Raw genomic sequence first — 18,494 nt, forward strand, 5'->3', positions numbered from 1 at the left:
TTAATACATGAACGAGGTCGGGAGATATGGGTTAAGATTCATAGGATAGTCAGCCGTTGACTTTAGAGTTTAGAGCTATTAAGTGACAATGACATACCTATAGGCCAATATGCCGGTTGCATGGACCCCTATCGGCTGACATGAGATATGTTGGATTATGTATGTTTATCTCTATGAAAAATACAATCGTTAATATAGCAAATTCATTCAAAACCCTAACTAATTGCTCTTGTAATTGCGCTTCTTTTTGTCGGTCGACTGCTTTCATCTTCTCCAATCTCTTTCTTAATCTCATCGCTCATATTAACTACTACGGAGAAGGTTATTGATTGGTGTTACTTTTGACTTTTTATGCTGGTGTTATTTTACATTGTATTCGCTGTTACTTTTCTTGTTTTACGGTAGTTGCTTGAATTTCATGTTAGAGGTTCCTGGTATAGGTTGATGTTACTTAACTTTCTATGCTGGTGTTGATTTAAGTTTCGTTAATCAACTTGTTGGACTTTAATCGTGCTAGGCTTTTTTATAAGTGTGAGCGTTGAGATTAAGAAATATGGAGTAGATTTTATGAACAAACCAAACTTTCTTTTTTCCTGTTTTTTTTTTTTACCCGCAAAGAAGGATGAAGGTTGATTCTAGGGTTTGGACTCATTATATAAACTCTCCTCTCTGGGAGGGCTGACTGTGTTATTATACCCAATCTCAGGGGTGTAAATGTCCGTGCATAAAAAAGTTAAAAGAACACGAACTCACTTTTTTGTAGGTCCAGAATTAATAAGTTCTTGCCTGGTCGGAATGCTTTAATGGTACTTCCGCCCAAATAATGAATTGCAATCGCCTCCTCGTCCAACGATGGCGACACGGCGGCGAAATCTTCACAGCTTTCTTCAGAGCAACTGCAAGCAAATGGCGAGGGCGAGGATTTCGGAGGCTGCAGCAAGACGGAACATATGGGAGGTAAATTTATTTTGCATTGATAAATTAGGTTTAATCATATTTTATTAGAAATTATACCAAATTACTGAATTTATATGATGTATGATTCAAATTCATAATCCAATGAGTAATTGATTACTTCAAACTAAGGTCGTGATTAGTAATTCTTATGTTTCATTTTCAATTTTGAAATCACATTAGCAAAGTCATGCAAGGGCTGATTGAAATCAATCATACCCTCTTCCCCAATCATTCACAATAAATTCAACGGTGCTTAACAAAGATTACAATTAGACATTGCTTTTGGCTAAATTAGAACTCCATTTATTGTTGTATAACAAGGTAGTTTACCCCCATAAAGCCCTAGATATGAGCAAGATTTAGTCTAACAAGGTAGTTGGCCGAGGCTCCATTTATTGTTGAATCATTGTTGATTGCTCATTTTATGAAAGCTAACCGACTTGCTGCTGTCTTTGTTCCAAGTTCACATATTTGATATTGTTGAACTGGATTATGTCTGAGGAGAGAGCTATTGCTAAGGTCATATTGGTTATACGGACTTTGAGTAGTGTTGTTATTGGACTTTGAAATGTTATTAATTTTGAAATATCAAAATTGCGTATTATACTAGGTGATCACTACTCCTTGCTGCTTGGACGCTTGGTAGTGTTATGATGATAAGTCTATGTAAGAACTTGTGACGGAGGAGAAAGGTATAGGTTAGTGACTTTGCTTAGCTTCCATGTTCCAGCTTTATGTTAGTTTTCGTATCCTTGTCAACAAAATTTTATGTTTAAGGATGATTGTTTGTGGAGGAGCTTTTCATTGATTGTTCTGATAATTTACAATATATATTTTGTTGTTGTCATTCAGTTTGTTTTGATATTTGAGTATAGATGTGTGCTTTATGGTAGCGTATGAACTTGATGGTAGTACTGGCCAGTGGCCACAATAGTTTCTGATTAGGCTCCAGATCATGTCGTATTTCATAGAAAAATTCCTTGGGCTTATAAGTTTCTGGACCAGGTTCTTTTCAATCCAAATTCTGAGCTTAGTGAGCTGTATGCTTTTATAGTTGTAATTCCACAACTTCAAAGTTGCTGATGTTGTTGCAGTACGTGTTCTTCTTGGCTTGAGTTTATAATTTATGAATTTAACTAATAACCAAATGCTACGTGCATGCCGCTGACAAGGGGAAAAAATTATTTTGCTAAAAACAAAAAACTTCAAAGGAATTGGTATTATCTGTTTCCAATTGTAAATCTATCTGAGAACTTGTGACTGAGGAAAAGGGTCTAGGTTAGTGACTTTGCTTTGCTTCAATTTTGTGGATTTATGTTGGGTTTATTATCTTTGTCAAAAGAATGGTCTATTAGCTTGATTATTTGTATAGTTGTATGTTGAAGAGTTTTTGTAGATCATGGAATCGATTATTCTGGTAATTTACTTGATTCTTTTTGTTGCTATTGCCTTTTGTTCATTTTGACTTTTGAGTTCAGGTGGTGTGCTTTGTGGCAGTACATGAACTTCATAGCAGTCCTGGTCGCAGACCATACAGTCGTCTCTATGTAGGCTCCAAAAATATGTGGTCTTTATCTATAGAAATCCCTTAGGCTTATGAGTTTTGGACCAGGTTCTTCTCAATCTGAACACTGATCTTAGTGATGTACGCATGCTTTTAAAGTTGTTGTAATTCAACAGATTTAGAATCGCTCATGTTGTAGCGTTATGTGTTTTTTTAGCTGAAGTTTATAGTTTATGAATATTACTATTATTTGTATCACCTTGTGCCTAACTGGATATTTTAGCTATTCCTAACCTTCAAGAATCATTGAGAACTCTAAAATGTAACTCACCCTCAAATACCCCTCAAGGACTCTAGAAACTCTCAAACGGGGTATCAATCAGCTGATATTCAGATACTCATTTGAATATAGGAACAGACAGAAACAAGCTAAAACACTTAATATAATTAAACCTAAGCCATATGGACCCTAGACATATTCCATGATGTATTCAACTACAAGGACGAGACCAGACCTCTCCAGTTTCAAATTGGATGTCCTGTTAGTGCATTTAGGTTATGTGACATGTTTCTTTTATTTTCAATGAATGTCCAATATTTCTCCCACTTTCCAAAATTACTTCTGAAAATAATAAAAAACCTTCTGGCAGCCATAAATAGACACCACCACAAGACACTTACTTTCATTTGGTAATGACCATGTTTCCACAATGACTATATACGAAATATATCACCGGAAACAGGGAGAGTTGGGTTTTTTTTTTGTTATTTTAGAAATGGCACTAAATTGGGAATTTGGGTTATCTTCTACAATTTTGCTCCCTTCTCACCATTGCTGCACAAGTTGAAGCTTTATTGAATTTCTCTCACAGAATCTTGCGCACAGATTCTCATTGTTGAAGTTAAACTTTTTTGGACTCCTCCTCTAATAATTTGCAGGATTCTTTTCTAAACGTCCTTTCAGTTTCGTTGGGATACTGGAGAGGATCTAAGTTCCCCTAGGACAACCTCTTAGTCGACTCCCCCAAAATAAGGTCATGATTAGAAATTGTTATCTTTCATTTTCAATTGTTGAAATCACATTTTGCACCAGCCCTCTTCCCCAATCATTCCCAATAAATTTGATGCTGGGAAAAAGGTGGTTAACAAAGATTAAAATTAGACAATTGGTTTTGGCTAATTTAGAACTCATTTATATTGCATAACAAGGTAGTTTACAGAGATAGCCCTAGATACGAGCAAGATTTAGTGTAACAAGGTAGTTTGCCATGGCACTATTTATTGTTGTATCATTGTTGATTGCTCATTTTACGCTAACTAATCGACGAGTTGCTATCTTGATTCTAATTAAACATGTTTGATACCTTTGAAGTGGCTTATGTCTGAGAATGAGCTGTTGCAATTTCCTAAGGTCAATTTTGTTATACAGACTATGAGTGTATTTTGATATGTTAGAAAAATACTTTAGTGCAGTTGACTAAAATATCAATGTTCCTATTATATTAGGTGATCCACTGATCCCTGCTTTTCTTGCTGGTTGCTGGTGATATGATAATAGTAATATTAAAACCTTGCTTGTGAAATGCCAAGCCACCTCATCAGACTAAGCTGTCACGTTATAAAGATAATTGCGTCTTTACTCTTGTTTTCCCCGTACCTCCTTTCTTATAGGCTTCTTCTATCTACATGCCACTGACAAGGGAGGCAATGTTTTAGGTAAAGACAAAAAGTAAACATATGAATTAGTATCATCTGTTCCCAACGTCGAGTCTATGTAAGACTTGTGACTGAGGAAAAAGGTCCCGGTGTGACTTTGCTCTGCTTCAATATTGTGGCTTTGTGTTGGGTTAAGTATCCTTGTCAACAGAATTTGATTTTTAAGCTTTGATTATTTGTGTGTGGAGGAGTTTAGTTGATTATTCAGTTAAGTTACAAGATTTTCTTTGTTGCTATTGCCTTTTAGTTTGTTTTGTCTTTTGGAATTTAGTTTATATGTTTTGTGACAGTATATGAACTTCATAGCATTACTTGTTACTGACCTTACAATAGCTTCTGATTAGGCTCCAAAAACAAGTGGTCTTTAAACTCTTTATCATAGAGAAATGCCTTAGGCTTATAAGTTTTCGGACCAGGTTCTTCTCAACCCAAACTCTGAGCTTATTGAACCATTGTTACCTGATTCACTAGTATGGGATTGGGTACGGGTCCGCAATTCGCTCCATAATTTGCTAAATGAGACCAGAAAGTACCATTTTCATGTTATAATTCGCCTTTTCGGTTCGTGGGGTGATTAGGGAATTAGGTAACACTGTATTGAACTAGATGCTTTTAGAGTTGTAAACTTGTTATTCCATAACTTTAGAGTTGCTGGTGCTGCAGCTATACGTGTTCTTTTTCACCGGAGTTTATAATTTATGAATATAATTACTATTTTCATCACCTTGTGGTTAACTGGATACTTTAGCTAATCGCCTAATCCTAACCTTCTTCAAGAACCATTGAGAACTCTATGTAATTCACCCTCAAATACACCTTAAGGACTCTAAACCAGAGCATACAATGAACTAATATTCAAATACTCATTAAGGGGGGAGGGGGGGATAAAAAGAGTCAGAAAACAAGCTAAATCACTTTTAAAACCTAAGCTGTATGGGCCTGAAACATGTTCACTGATGATTCAACCACAAGGACGAAACCAGATGTCTACAGTTCCGAATTAGATTATCCAGTTGGTGCTTTAAAATAAAATAAATTAAACCTCTGGCAGCTATCAATAGACACCACCACATTGGCAAGGGCCATGGTTCTACAGTGACGATTGTCTGAAATGTATCACTGGAGGAAAACAGGGGAAGGGGTTAGTATTCTTGAAATGTTACTAAAATTTGGATTTTGGGTAGTCTTCTCTAGATTTGCTCTAGTTGAAACTTTGTTAAATTGTGCGAGCAGATTCTCACCAACATTTTTGGGCTCCTTCTTTAACCGTTTGCAGGATTTTTTTTATAACTCCTTCAATTTCCTACAGGTACGGGTGAGAATCCAAATTTCACCAGGACAACCTCTTGGTCTAAGATATGAAACCAACCAAAACTGTTTGAGCAAATTTACGACCTTCTACCTGTTGCATTGGTATTACAGAGCTAGACGGAAGAGCCTACTAGCTTAGTCTCCTCTTTCCAATTGGATTTCGAATATACTTGAACGTGTCACCTTGATTAGCCTAGATTTAGTGTCCTCGTAAGCCTGTAGATAACATTACTGATGTTGCTTTTTCAAATTTCTTTCCTGGTATCGCCTTCTTGCTGCTGTGATTTATCTTTTATTTAAGGAGCATATATGTTATCATTTTTGTCCTCCATGTATCTCCTCATAATCACAACTAAACAATTTCCAAGTGGTTGTTTGGGAAGTAAATTATGTTATAGGAAGATGTTTTTCCCTAGTTGTTTCACTTCATAGGAAATGCAAAATGTAATTTTCCATTAATTTCTGGCTTCTATGGGGACTACAATGTGCAGATCTGAGGATGGCAGATCATCCGATGATTTTGGTCTTCCATGTTCAACACATAGATTAACTTTTCCCTCTGACCTCTGGGATGTATCAATTGTTTGTCCCTTCTGCAAAAAAGATCGTGAGCTTGATCAGAAATAAACAGTGGAACTCCTCTTCAGAGATTGTGAGGATCGAATGCTTTTGGGAGGCAAATAGACTTGGAATGGAAGTGGGTAAATGTTCTTAAATCACCAATTCTGCTATTTTGAAGCATTGTCTGAGTTTTTTGGAATGGAAGGAACAAAATCCTCGTGGATCGTGCAGAGGGGGACACTAAGACAGCATGTTCTATGCAGCGAAGCAGTACAAAATGTTAAGTGTTTTCAGGAAGCAATACCAAACGTTTGAACTTTTACTGCAGACATCTCACAGGGTTACCACAATTGAAAAAGATGCTTCTTGAGTCTTCAACTTTTATGATAGGATGGACCTCCAATTGTATTACCAAGAATGTCGGTTATTCAGGTACTTAATAGCCATGCCGGGGTTCGATTAAGTTTACTTGGAAACATGAGGCAACTAAGAATAAGGATACGGTCCTTGGTGTGTTCTAGATGCTTAACATCAAGCACCAAGGCATATCCTCAAGTGACCACTACATAAGCAGAATGCTGGAAAACGGGGAGGCCAACACCCCTACAATATCCTCTACTCATTTGGATAGCTATGGCATTCCATTACTTATGTAACGGCATTAGACACCACCCCCTATTAAGGAATCCACAGAAATGGTAAATACATCATGTATTTCCAGTAACAAACGTAATCTGACCGTTAAGTGACATTGAAGATGAAGATGCACTTCGTGATCCTACCATGCATACCGGAAGGATTACGGCCTGGATTTATAAGCTTGCACCTACTGCTCACTGCTTAGCTACCTCTTTCAGTAGAACTCTAATTCAGAGATTGTAAATCATCCAATGCTTTTGAAGGGGAGACGTGGAATTGAAGTGGATAAATCATACATGTGCCGAAATTCCCGATTCTTTAGGAGAATTATCTGCGTTATTTGGAGTGGAAGGAACATAATCCTCAAGGATCGATAGGAGGATGGGCGCATGCAGTGAGAAGATTATCTCAACCGACCACCGCATAAGCAGAATGATGAGGTAGTTTTACCTTCCGCTTGTTATAATAACAGGTTTTGCAACTTTAATTGCTTTAATGCTTTCTATCTGTTACGAACTTGTGCTGCTTGTTTGTTAATCTAGGGTATCATACTACTTTGTGTTAAACTTGCCTGCCTATTTACCAATTTCCTTCAAATGGATCATTTAGTATGCAATTTAGTACATTCCCTAGTTTTCTTCTATACATTCTCCGTATTTGTTGTGAAGTAGGAAGTCTTTTGATTATGGGTCATGAGTTCATGACCACTGCCACCCTGGCGAGGCGTCACGTATCATACTATCATGGAATGCTTCTTCTAGATTAAGGCCTAGACTAGAGGGTATAGGTGAATGTGATGTGGGTCAGAAACAGGTATTATAGCCTTCAATTTTGGTAAACTTTTGGGTGCTTTGAACTATCCCCTTGGCCTCTTAAATGACACTTTAGCCGACTTTTTTAAAAACACGCGTTGTCGAATAAATGTCATTCTGGGGCCGTAAGGGACCAATAAGTTGGGTTTTTTTTTTTACCAAACCTTGTTATATGACCATAATAAACATTTTCCAAAATTTGAGGAGATTTCGGCACCAGGTCTCATGTCTTCGTTGTTGTACCAATGTATTTTTTTTTTGGTTCTTGAAACTTCAGGAGGCCATAATTTTGCGCTCGGGTGTCCAAATGACATGATTTGATTTTTGAAAGTCATTGTTTTTAAGAGTATTAACTAGCCATGGTGGCAGATTGTTTCGTCGATTCACGGATATTCATACTAGCACATGAAAACTTTGAAGGGCCATAACTTAGTCTCCAGTGCTCCGATTAGAGGCAAAGCATGAGCAATGGTGAGTTTGTCACAACACACTCTCTCCTCTTGGTGAGTAAGCTCACCCACTAAAAAGAAAACTTGTATAGCTACGGATTTATAGCCGTATCTAATTTAGAGAATATTCATAATCCGTCTCTAAGGACGGAAATTGTAAATCAATCCCTATGTCAAAGAAACTTAGATGTAATTTAGAGACGGAATTTAAAAATCCATCTATAATTTAGCGGAATTTTAAAATCCGTCTCTAATATAGAGACGAAAATTAGCAGCGTTAATAATAATCCCAGACGTCTTTATTTTTATTTTTATTTTTAGTGAACCTAAATTTAGGGACCGATTCCAAAATCCGGCCCTAAATCTAGAGACGGACTCCAAAATCTGTCCCTAAATTTAGAACGGATTTAGAAATCAATTTGAAGAGCAAGTTAGTGACGGATTTTAGCGACAAATTTTAGTGACAAATTTGGAGACCAATTTAGCGACGGGTTCCGACAAAATTAGAGACCAATTTAGCAACGGATTTAGTGACCAAATTTAGTGACGCCTGAAACTCCATTTGTTTTCGTGTTGTCAATCACAAGGCCTCCTTAAGGGTTAGATAACTTAATCTGGCTCGAGACGCCGGCCTTGCCAGTTTCGACCGTGAACCCAAACTCCAGTCTGATTGAGTTTTTTATATTTAAGAAAAAATAATTCTTCAACTTGAGTGAGTATCTTCCGTTGACGTTCTTTTGTAGATAGAATCTTCTATGAGTGAAAACAAGCAACCTTTTACTAAAAAAGAAAGGTCTTTGATCAAGTAGAACAAAACTCTTTAAACTATTGATCCGATTGGAAGCAAGCACTCTTCTGTAAGCCTTCGAGAAGGTTCGTACCCTTGTAGGTAACAGCAGGCACAAGCAACTTGACCGAAGGGGACCAGCGCTTCTACTCTTCCACCGCACCGAGGAGCCGGTCGCAGCGAGAAGCAAGGGATATCGTGAACGGTGGGAGGTCACGGAGAAATGTAACAGATTCAACATGTGAGATCAGATTGCACTAGAATATGCACACTCGAAGAACAAATGCTGCACCGACTCAGGGAATGCAGAACAAAGAGCTTAGTAACTCAGTGCTCTATACGGGGGAAATAAAAGCAGTTGCATGGGGACTATGATGTTACGCTGCTCCGCAGCTCTTTGATTTAGTGACCATATTTTCTGATTTACCTCATGTAGTTACCAACTTTGTTTTTTTTTTTTTGAGACAAACAACCAACAAGCCTTAGATGTTATTGAAAGCCAAAATAAAGTCTGAAGCTATAACATCCTCAAGCACACTAGATACACTTCCAGCTCATACCCTCACCGAGTAATTTATAGGACTGAGGTGTGCCATTGTATGTGCCGCTACATTAGCTTCTCGATAGACATGTTTGAAAACAACTAACGCAAAAGTACTAGCTACTTGCTTAATTTCTCGCAAAATCACACCTAAGTATGACCCATCTAACTGGTCATCATTCAGCTACTTGACAATGGAAAGATTATCACATTCAACCACTATATTTCGCTCCCAACACTGGCTGGCCATTTGCAGGCCTAAACAATTGCCTTCGCTTCTGTAATCTCAGTAGACAATTTATGTTTAACCTGTGAAACAACTGCACTTCTCACGTTCTCCTCATGGTCACGAATAATGCAGCCAACCCACTACCTTGCTCACCAAATGTAGCTCCCACCTCGCTTGGGATCACAGCTGTCTTCTTCCCAATTCTGACAAGCTGGAGATCAAGCTTTGCCATTTGATACACTGCTAGCAGCCCCTGGGCATTAGCTACAACTTATTCAGGTCTTCTGTACTCCCCACCTAGCCTAACACGATTCCTTTCAAACCAAATATGCCACATAACCACACAGGCCAACTCCACATTCGCATTACTCGTGTTATTTAGAGCCCAGTTGAACCAATCAGTAATAAAAATGTAACCCCTCCACCATATTCTTCCCAAGCCCTGCCTCCTCCCATATTACAATGGACCACTTGCACCTTAAGAGTGCATGAATATCACCCCTCCTCGCATCTGCACCTCATACACGTAGCATCAACACTGCATCCCCTCTTGTGCAGTCCTACACAGGTGGGTAATGCACGACGACAAGCTCTCCACATAAAAGAGTGTACCTTAGGTGGGATGTTTAAACTCCATACCCTTTTCCATAAATCATTTGTGCTCGATATCCCTGCCCGCCCCCAGCCACTCCCTTAAAGAAAGTAATGAAGTGGTAACTCGTTTTGACAATATAGCTACCATATTTGTTGTAGTACCACGCGAAGATGTCATCTAGAGGTGTTGAACATGATGGAATAGCAAGAACCTCAGCACCTTCAAAGGGCAAAAACAGTTGGTTCACAACCTCCTCCTTCCAGTATTTGACTCTTCATGAATGAGATTGAGCAGGAAGACGTCGGTGGTCTTCCAAGCCATTGATCATTCCATATATCAACTGATCTACCATCCCCTATCACCCATATGCATCCTTTTTCTATTACCAATTTGCTTCCCCAAATGCTCCTCCACACGTAACTTGGCATGTTCCCTACATTTGCACTTAAAACAGTACAGTTAGGGAAGTCTCGTGCCTTAAAAATCTACCTGCCAGAGAGTCAGGCTGCTACATCAGACGCCATACTTGCTTGGCGAGCATTGCCTCATTAAAATCTGCTATTTTTCGAGAACCCAACCCTCCTCTAGCTTTGCTCGAGTACATTTTGTCCCAAGCGACCCAATGTATCTTCCTCTCATTTTCCTTACACCCCCACCAGAACCTCGACATCATCCTCTCAATATCACAACACAAGGCACTAGGTAGTCGAAACAAGCTCATCAAATAAGTTGGGATCGCTTGTATGACTGCCTTTATTCAAATTTCCTTTATTCAAATTTCTCTACTTGCGTAAGACAAGACAAAGTGTGTTTCTTCCATCCCTTTATCTTCTTCTGGACACGTTCTTTCACTGACGCAAAATCTTAAGTTTTTGATCTTCCAATCCACGTTGGCAGCCAAGGTATTTCCCTTGCATTTCTACCAATATAACACCAAAACTTGCTTTAAGCGTTTCCTTCCTCTCAGCCGGTACATTTGCGCTCATTGTAACTTCAGACTTGCTGAAGTTTATTTTCTGCCCAGATTCATTCTCATATAACTCAAGCACCCTTTTAAAGGCAGCCACATCTTTATCATCAGCCCTACAAAAAATAATACTATCATCGGCGAACAACAAATGTGAAACCTCCGGTGCACTCCGACATACTTTAACACCTTTCAGCTCACCCCTATCCACCTCCATCTGTAACAAACTTGAGAACGCTTCAGCACACAAAATAAAAAGGTAAGGTGACAACGGATCACCTTGTCTAAGTCCCCTTTCCGGTAAAAAAACTCACAAGGTTCGCCATTAATAATAACTGCATGAGATACAATTGAGATGCTATTCTAATCCAATCAACGTGGAACCCCATCTTCTCCATAATTCTCCTCATAATCACCCATTCAACTCTATCATATGCCTTACTCATGTCCAACTTCACCGCCATACTTCCATATCTCCTAGTTTCAACACTACCCATATAATGAAAAGTCTCAAATGCTACCCAAGTATTATCTGTTATTAGTCTCCCTCGGGTAAAAGCAATTTGGTTAAGGGAGATGATATTTGAGAGAAAAGGCTTCAACCTATTAACAAGGACTTTCGATGCTATCTTGTATATAACATTAAAGAGGCTAATAGGCCTATATTCTGCCAATGAAGCTGGGTTTTTCACTTTAGGAATAAGCACTACATGGGTTTTGTTCAGTTCCTTGAGATTACGTGAGCCATTTAGCAAGCCTATAACACACTCAGCCACATCCTTCCCCACGATGTGCCAATGTTTCTGATAAAAATTTGCGTTCATCCCGTCTTGGGTGCATCTAAAACAACGCACTATGAACTTCACCTGGATTAAACGGTCGGACCAATTCCTAATTCCCATTAATGCTTCCTCAAAAGAATGTGGCCCAGCTGATGCAAATAATTTGGTAAAGAAATCTACAGCCACCTTAGACACCTGCAATTGATCACCAACCCATTCACCATTATCATCCCTCACACCCTTGATAAAATTCCTTTTCTTTCTTCTAGTAGCCTGCTGGTGAAAGAACTTTGTGTTCTGGTTCCCCTCCGCCAAGTTCATCACTCTCGAACGTTGACACCACATTGTTTCTTTAATCAATAAGAGCTCATCAAGCAAGTTAGACACTTTTTTCCTTCCATTCACAACAACACTCGTAGGAACAATTATCAAGATAGCTCATTTTCTTCCTAGCCTCCTTTATCTTAGTTTGGACATGTCCCAACTCTTCCCTGTCCCACGGTCCCACCTCATTAAGGTCTCCCCACATATTTTAATCTTCTCAAGAATATCAGCTGCATTTTGTGTACCATCTCCTGACATCCAAGCCTCCCTAACTACATTCTCACACCTCGACAACGATAACCACATATCCTCAAACTTGAACTTCTTACGCCCTCTTCCCCCCACTAGGATATCAATAATTTTTAACGTCTTGTGATCCGACTTATCGCGTGGCAGATGCTTAACAGACACATGAGGGAGTAACACCACCCACTCTAGTGAGGCCACCCTTTTGTCTAATCTTTCAAACACTGAATTATGGGCTGCTTGTTTGTTCCACCATGTAAAGACATCACCTGTATACCCTATGTCTTGGAGCTCACAATCATTTAATGCCTCCCGAAACTCATTCATCTTTCTCTGACTTTGAATAGCACCACCCTTCTCAACATCAAACAAAATTTGGTTAAAATCACCTCCAACAAGCCATGGGAGTAGCGAGGCATCCTTCAAGGAGCGTAGCAACTCACAGGAAGATGTTTTTGATTACTTTCCGCCCATCCATAAAATCTCGTAAAGCTCCGCAATTCCGCCGTAAAGAGCCCCTTCACCGTGCAATCAATATAATGTGATGCAACCGAGAGTATGTTGACCTCCACATTATCCGACCAACATACTTAGTCCACCCGATCTTCCCATTGCATCTACGTAGTACGTACGTAATACCCATACTGCATTTGAAGCTCACTATGCAAAATATTCATTTCTTCTGATCCTAGTTGTCTCCATTAGGAAAACCATCTCCGGATGCTCCCTCCATAGCAACCTTTTTAGCCTCCCAACTGAATGAGGGTTGCCAAGCCCTGGATAGTTGTAGCCAATAAGACTCATTGGTCCCGACGGGGTTGACGTAGAACATCAACCTTCGCCTCGCGTGAGCTAGCAATCAATGTGGAATAGGAATAACCGTCTCAAACCTATTAACCATAGCACCAACCAAACCCTTATCATCGTACATAGGGACATCGATATTCTTTCCTTGAACCGCACCTTTCACCACCTGGTGCTGCTACCCTCGGCCTCGCTTTAGAGTCCTTGCCTCCTCACTTTCAGAAAAGTCCACCACCTTTTTGTCCAAGGTCATCTTATTTTTTATTGAGGAAACACTACTCCCTATTCCAACGTGTTTGGTACTCTGGGTTTGGTTGGGAGCTTTATCAAAGTCTAAGTGCATCTTTGCTCTTGAGTTCGCAATTGAGCTTTTGAATTCCTGGTACATCTTTTTCTCCTCATCCTTTATATGTTCATTACCTTTTTTTTTCTTCTTGTTTGGTGACCCAGCCAACCACCCTCCGTACTCTAGCTTATCCACAGAAGTCTGTCCGTCATAAGACTCACACTCACTATAAACATGCCCGAAAAAACCACATGCATAGCAGAAATCCATCAGGCTTTCATACTTCAATTTCACCCACTTGCTCCCCTTTCAACCTACTTGCAGTCTCATTCTTCTTCTCAATGGTTTGTTTAATGGCAAGTCAACCCTCACCCTCATGTACTTTCCCCACCCTACCCAGTGTTTAAAAAAGCGCGCTTAAAGCACGCTTAAGCCCTGAAGCTCGAAGCTCTAGGGCAAAACGCTTAATTAGGTCTGAGCGAAGCTCTTGTGATTAAGCCCGCCAAAGCGCGCTTAAGCGCATGAATCCCGCGAAATGCAATAAGCACGCTTTTGGCGCTTCATTGATTATTTTTTTTTTTATTATTATTATTACTTTACGTTGAAAGCTTTTTTATATGTTGTTATTGTATTTTGGACCACTCCCTATTAATCCTTAACAATAGAAAGTATACCAACAGTCCAAAAAAGAAGAAAAGAGAAGACAACAGTCACAACAGCCGACCCTAGCTTCTAGCTTCTGGATAAAGACTATGTTATATGCTTTATTTTTGTTAAAGCAAGGAGTAATATATTTTTGTTAAAGCAAGGAGTAATATGTTTTTGGAAGCAAATCTGATGTTTATATATTTTTGTGGTTATTTTAGTAAGATATATATTCATAATAGTAAAAATCTTTAATTCTTAAAAAGTGCGCTTCACTTCGACGAAGCTTGCGCTTGCGCTTTGCGCTTAAGCTCGAGGACTCATAACGCTTTAGTGCGCTTTGCGCTTTTTTATACACTGACCCTGCCGGATCAGAGTATCAGACTCATCATATTCAACAGAAGAGCCCATTTTCTGAGCCATAGCTACAGCCATAGATTTCTTCCTCTTCTCAAAAGGTACATCTTTTATTTTCACCCAAAACCTAATCGTATCAAAGACCACTTCCGACGGTTGTTCTCCCCCCTTGATGCTTTTGACTAGGAGAGGGCTACCATCTAACTGCCACGGGCCGTCTTCAAGTACCCTTAGCTTGTCTGCCAGAGCGAAAAACTAGAATATAAACAAGTTACTCTCAATCTCTCTAACAACCAACCCCTTCATGGATGTGCAGGACTCCAGGCAGACCTCATTGTATTCTTTAGAGCCTCCACACTAAAAGGTTTCGAAGTAAACAGTTTTCCTACCAAGCAGTGTTGAATTTGTTCCGCGACCACCTCGTCCTCCTCATCGTCACACACCACAATATCCTCTTCCTCCTCAGTTAATGTCATCCCCGAAAATCTGTCCTCCAGCATTTGAGCCATTGAGGACACCTTTATACTCCCTCACAGTCTGCTTGCTACCTTAATAATGACACTCGTACGAATCACAGGGTGTGAATTAATTCTTGCTTCTAGCAAAGTTTAGTAATCACACTGTATAGAGTGAATAGAGCTCCACGAAAACCCTAGGGAAACCCTAAAAGCCACGAGAGATAACTAAAATTATGTAGTTACCAACTTACCATTAGGATATATAGATAAAATGATGTACGAATAATAGGCACAAGTAATTAACTTGTGCTTATGTCGTGTACTAATGTGTATCACTTGTATGTAATATGTACTAGTTACCCATACTAGATCTTTTGATGATGTAAAGCTTACATAGATAATTACAACTATTCCTTATTATGCTCTTCTTATTGTGGATCATTAGTAGTTGCTTGTTTTGTTTTGGAAGTCAGAAGAATAGGATAAATCCTAAATATTCTGATTTACCTTATGTAGTTACGATTAGGATAGAAAAAATTGTGTACGAATAACAGGCACAAGTAATTAACTTGTGCTTATGTTGTGTACTGTGTACTAATCTGTACTACTTGTATAGTTGTATGTAAATGTACTAGTAACCTATGCTAGACCTTTTCATGATTTTAAAGCTTACATAGTTAATTACAACTACTCCATATTATGCTCTTGTTATTGTGGATCATTAGTAGTTGCTTGTTTTGTATTGGAAGTTAGAAGAATAGGATAATTAACTAACTGTTGGATAGTATAGGATGAGTTGAGATTTGAGAAAATGGAAGGTATCGGATTTTGTTGATTGCTGAATATATTGTATATGTATGCATGGTAGTCTTTCAAAAGTAACGAATATTGGATGAAGAAGGACTTTACATCTTTATACCTTCTATAGGAGTTTATGGTTATCACTTAAGTGACAATTATAAGTATTATATTTTGTCTGTAGTACAATATTTCTCCGCCCCATAAAGACGTTAACATCTCCATTTTGTATGGAGTTTGAGTAATGTGTGTAAAAATGGAAGATGTTACAAGAGTAATATTTTTATGGGATGAATTCACGGGAGGATAAGTGTTAAATATTTGTGCTTATTGTAATGTTTCAATTGTAGTTTCGTGATGCAAATATGGTGTTGGAGAATTGCTAATTAGATGTGCCTTTGAAGAACTTCTAAAGTTTGTGGATGCAACTTGGCCAAAACATACATGTGGTTTTAGAAAAGCAAATTTATGGATGGATATTTTGTTGGTCATTGGTGTTTTTACTTAAATGACATATTAGGTAGTCCAACCCTTTAGGGTTTTCTGTTGCAAATTACTATCGATTTGTCTCGATCATATGTTGGTTTATTCCAAGTTTTTCAGCATTGTCTTGGAGCTCATGTGTTTCTTTCCCTAGTCATTTTTTTTCTTACAGTCTATATAGCTGTACAACAAAGTGTTCATGCTTTCCCCTTAATTATAGCTTGTACGTGGATAAAATATAAAGGATCGATTTGTAAGTTCTTTTTTAGAGAAACTATACCCGAACAAGGAGTGAAGAGATTGTGAGAATACTATACTCTGGCAAAGAATGGAGATCAAACCCTATTCCTCTCCTAACTTACAAATTTTATATTAGGGAGTGCTCTATGGATCATAATACTGCAGTTATTATGGCTGCAGGATGTCGAGGTAACACTTGGGCTCAACACCCAAGTGGGCTCTATTCTGTTAGCTCTGGGTATAAATGGTTACAAAGTCCCTATCAGAAGGTAAATTGGCATAGATGGGTTTGGAATAGGTTTAATGTGCCTCGTCATAGTTTCATATGTTGGTTAGGTGTCCAAGGTAGACTGTGACTGCAGCCAACTTGTTCACCATTGGGGTCAGTGATGATAATAAATACACCATCTGTGCTGAACTTTGTGCTGAACTTCCTGAGACCCACAATCACTTAATTTTTTGATAATAAATGCATTATTGGTTTACTTAATGCTTGGCTTAATATTCAATGCTTTAGTTTGCAGTTTCTTCATCTATACAAGTGGATTTCTCGTAGCAGGGCTTCTAGATTCAAGAAGGCCACCATATATTCTGGGCTTTGTGCTGCCATACATCAGGTGTGGATAGCTAAAAAATGAAGCATTTTGGGAGAAGAGACTGCCCACTGTTAGCAGTTCTTGGCTGCGGATTCAAGCTGTTGTAAAAGGATGAATTCGGGGTGGTTTTATGCGTAATTCTTTACAGCTTTGTTTTTGGCCGTTGTTCTGCTGCTTTGTTTTGGTTGTAAAACGTTTTAAGTTCGTGTCTCTTTGGGCCTTTGCCTTGTAGAATGTAGACATGTTCTTGTTTTGCGCTTATTTGTTTAATTCGATTATTACCTTTAGAAAAAAAAAAATTGTACATCCGCCTCAATTTTAGCGCCGAAATATTATAATCTATAACTAAATTTAGTGACGGAAACATCTGTCTTTAAACTTAGCTAAGGAAATTTTAAAAATTAATAAATTTAACGACATAAATAATTGTCGAGACATTCTTCTATCTATAAAAATCTGTATCTGTAAAAGTGGTGATAACTAAATCTATCACCACTTTAACATGACAGATGTATCATAAAAATGTTGGAAAAGCATAATTTTATCGGCGCTATTATCTGTTGGTAAATGTACAAAAAAACACGAAAAAGCGCCTAGATATATTAAAATCCTGGACTGTTACAGACTAACAAGTGTCGAAAAAACTAAATATAATCGACAACGTTATATGTCGGCAACAGTCTAATAAAAGCGGCGAAAATGAATTTTTATTGGCGACTGAACCTTACGGAAAATGTTCTGCTAAATTGACAGTAATTTAAATTAACCGACGCTTTTTCCTGTCGGAAAATTTAACAAAAAACTCGGAAAAAACGCCCAGGTACTTAAAAACCCTAAATTGTGTTTTTATCATCGAAACCAAATGTCGGTAACAATTTTTTTTAAAAGCGCCGGGAAATCCAAAATTTTCGGCTACTTTTTGTCTGAATATGTTTTATAAAAGCGCGGTTGATAAACTAATAGCGTCGGAAACACCTAATTTTGTTTCTTTAAATAGACGGAAAGTAAATATTTCCGTCACCTTTTTTCCAGCCAATAATCAAGTAAGTGAGACACGAATAACAACGGAAATTGGAACTCATTTTACGCGGATTTTTCTGACAGCAAATTTAACGACGATTTGGAATATTTAGCGACCGAGTTAGTGACGAATTTAGCGACGGATTTTACTGACGGGTTGTTGGAATAAGTAGCGATGGATTTAGTGACCTATTTAGCGACATATATAAGGACTATATTGAGACCAATTAGAAGAACCATTTAACGGGCTTCACGATTTTAGCGACACATTTAAACTCCATAATCTGTATACCTTCTTTTTTTGTTTATTTAATTGCATATCAAGCACTTATTCATATTCATCTGCTTTCAGTTTTCTCATGCTTTATGTTTTGATCCAACTCCACT

At 38.3% G+C, this 18,494-nt stretch overlaps 1 long non-coding RNA gene across 1 annotated transcript; it reads left to right on the top strand.

The window, feature by feature from the left end:
- Positions 1–721: 721 nt before the first annotated feature.
- Positions 722–17,445, top strand: LOC110792491 (uncharacterized). Its single transcript, XR_002534430.2, has 4 exons — positions 722–957; positions 1,568–1,655; positions 5,980–7,128; positions 17,009–17,445. It is a non-coding gene; the product is annotated as an uncharacterized lncRNA (long non-coding RNA).
- Positions 17,446–18,494: the final 1,049 nt, after the last annotated feature.

The sequence above is a fragment of the Spinacia oleracea genome, chromosome 6 (assembly GCF_020520425.1).
Source record: "Spinacia oleracea cultivar Varoflay chromosome 6, BTI_SOV_V1, whole genome shotgun sequence".
Classification (NCBI taxonomy): Eukaryota; Viridiplantae; Streptophyta; class Magnoliopsida; order Caryophyllales; family Amaranthaceae; genus Spinacia; species Spinacia oleracea.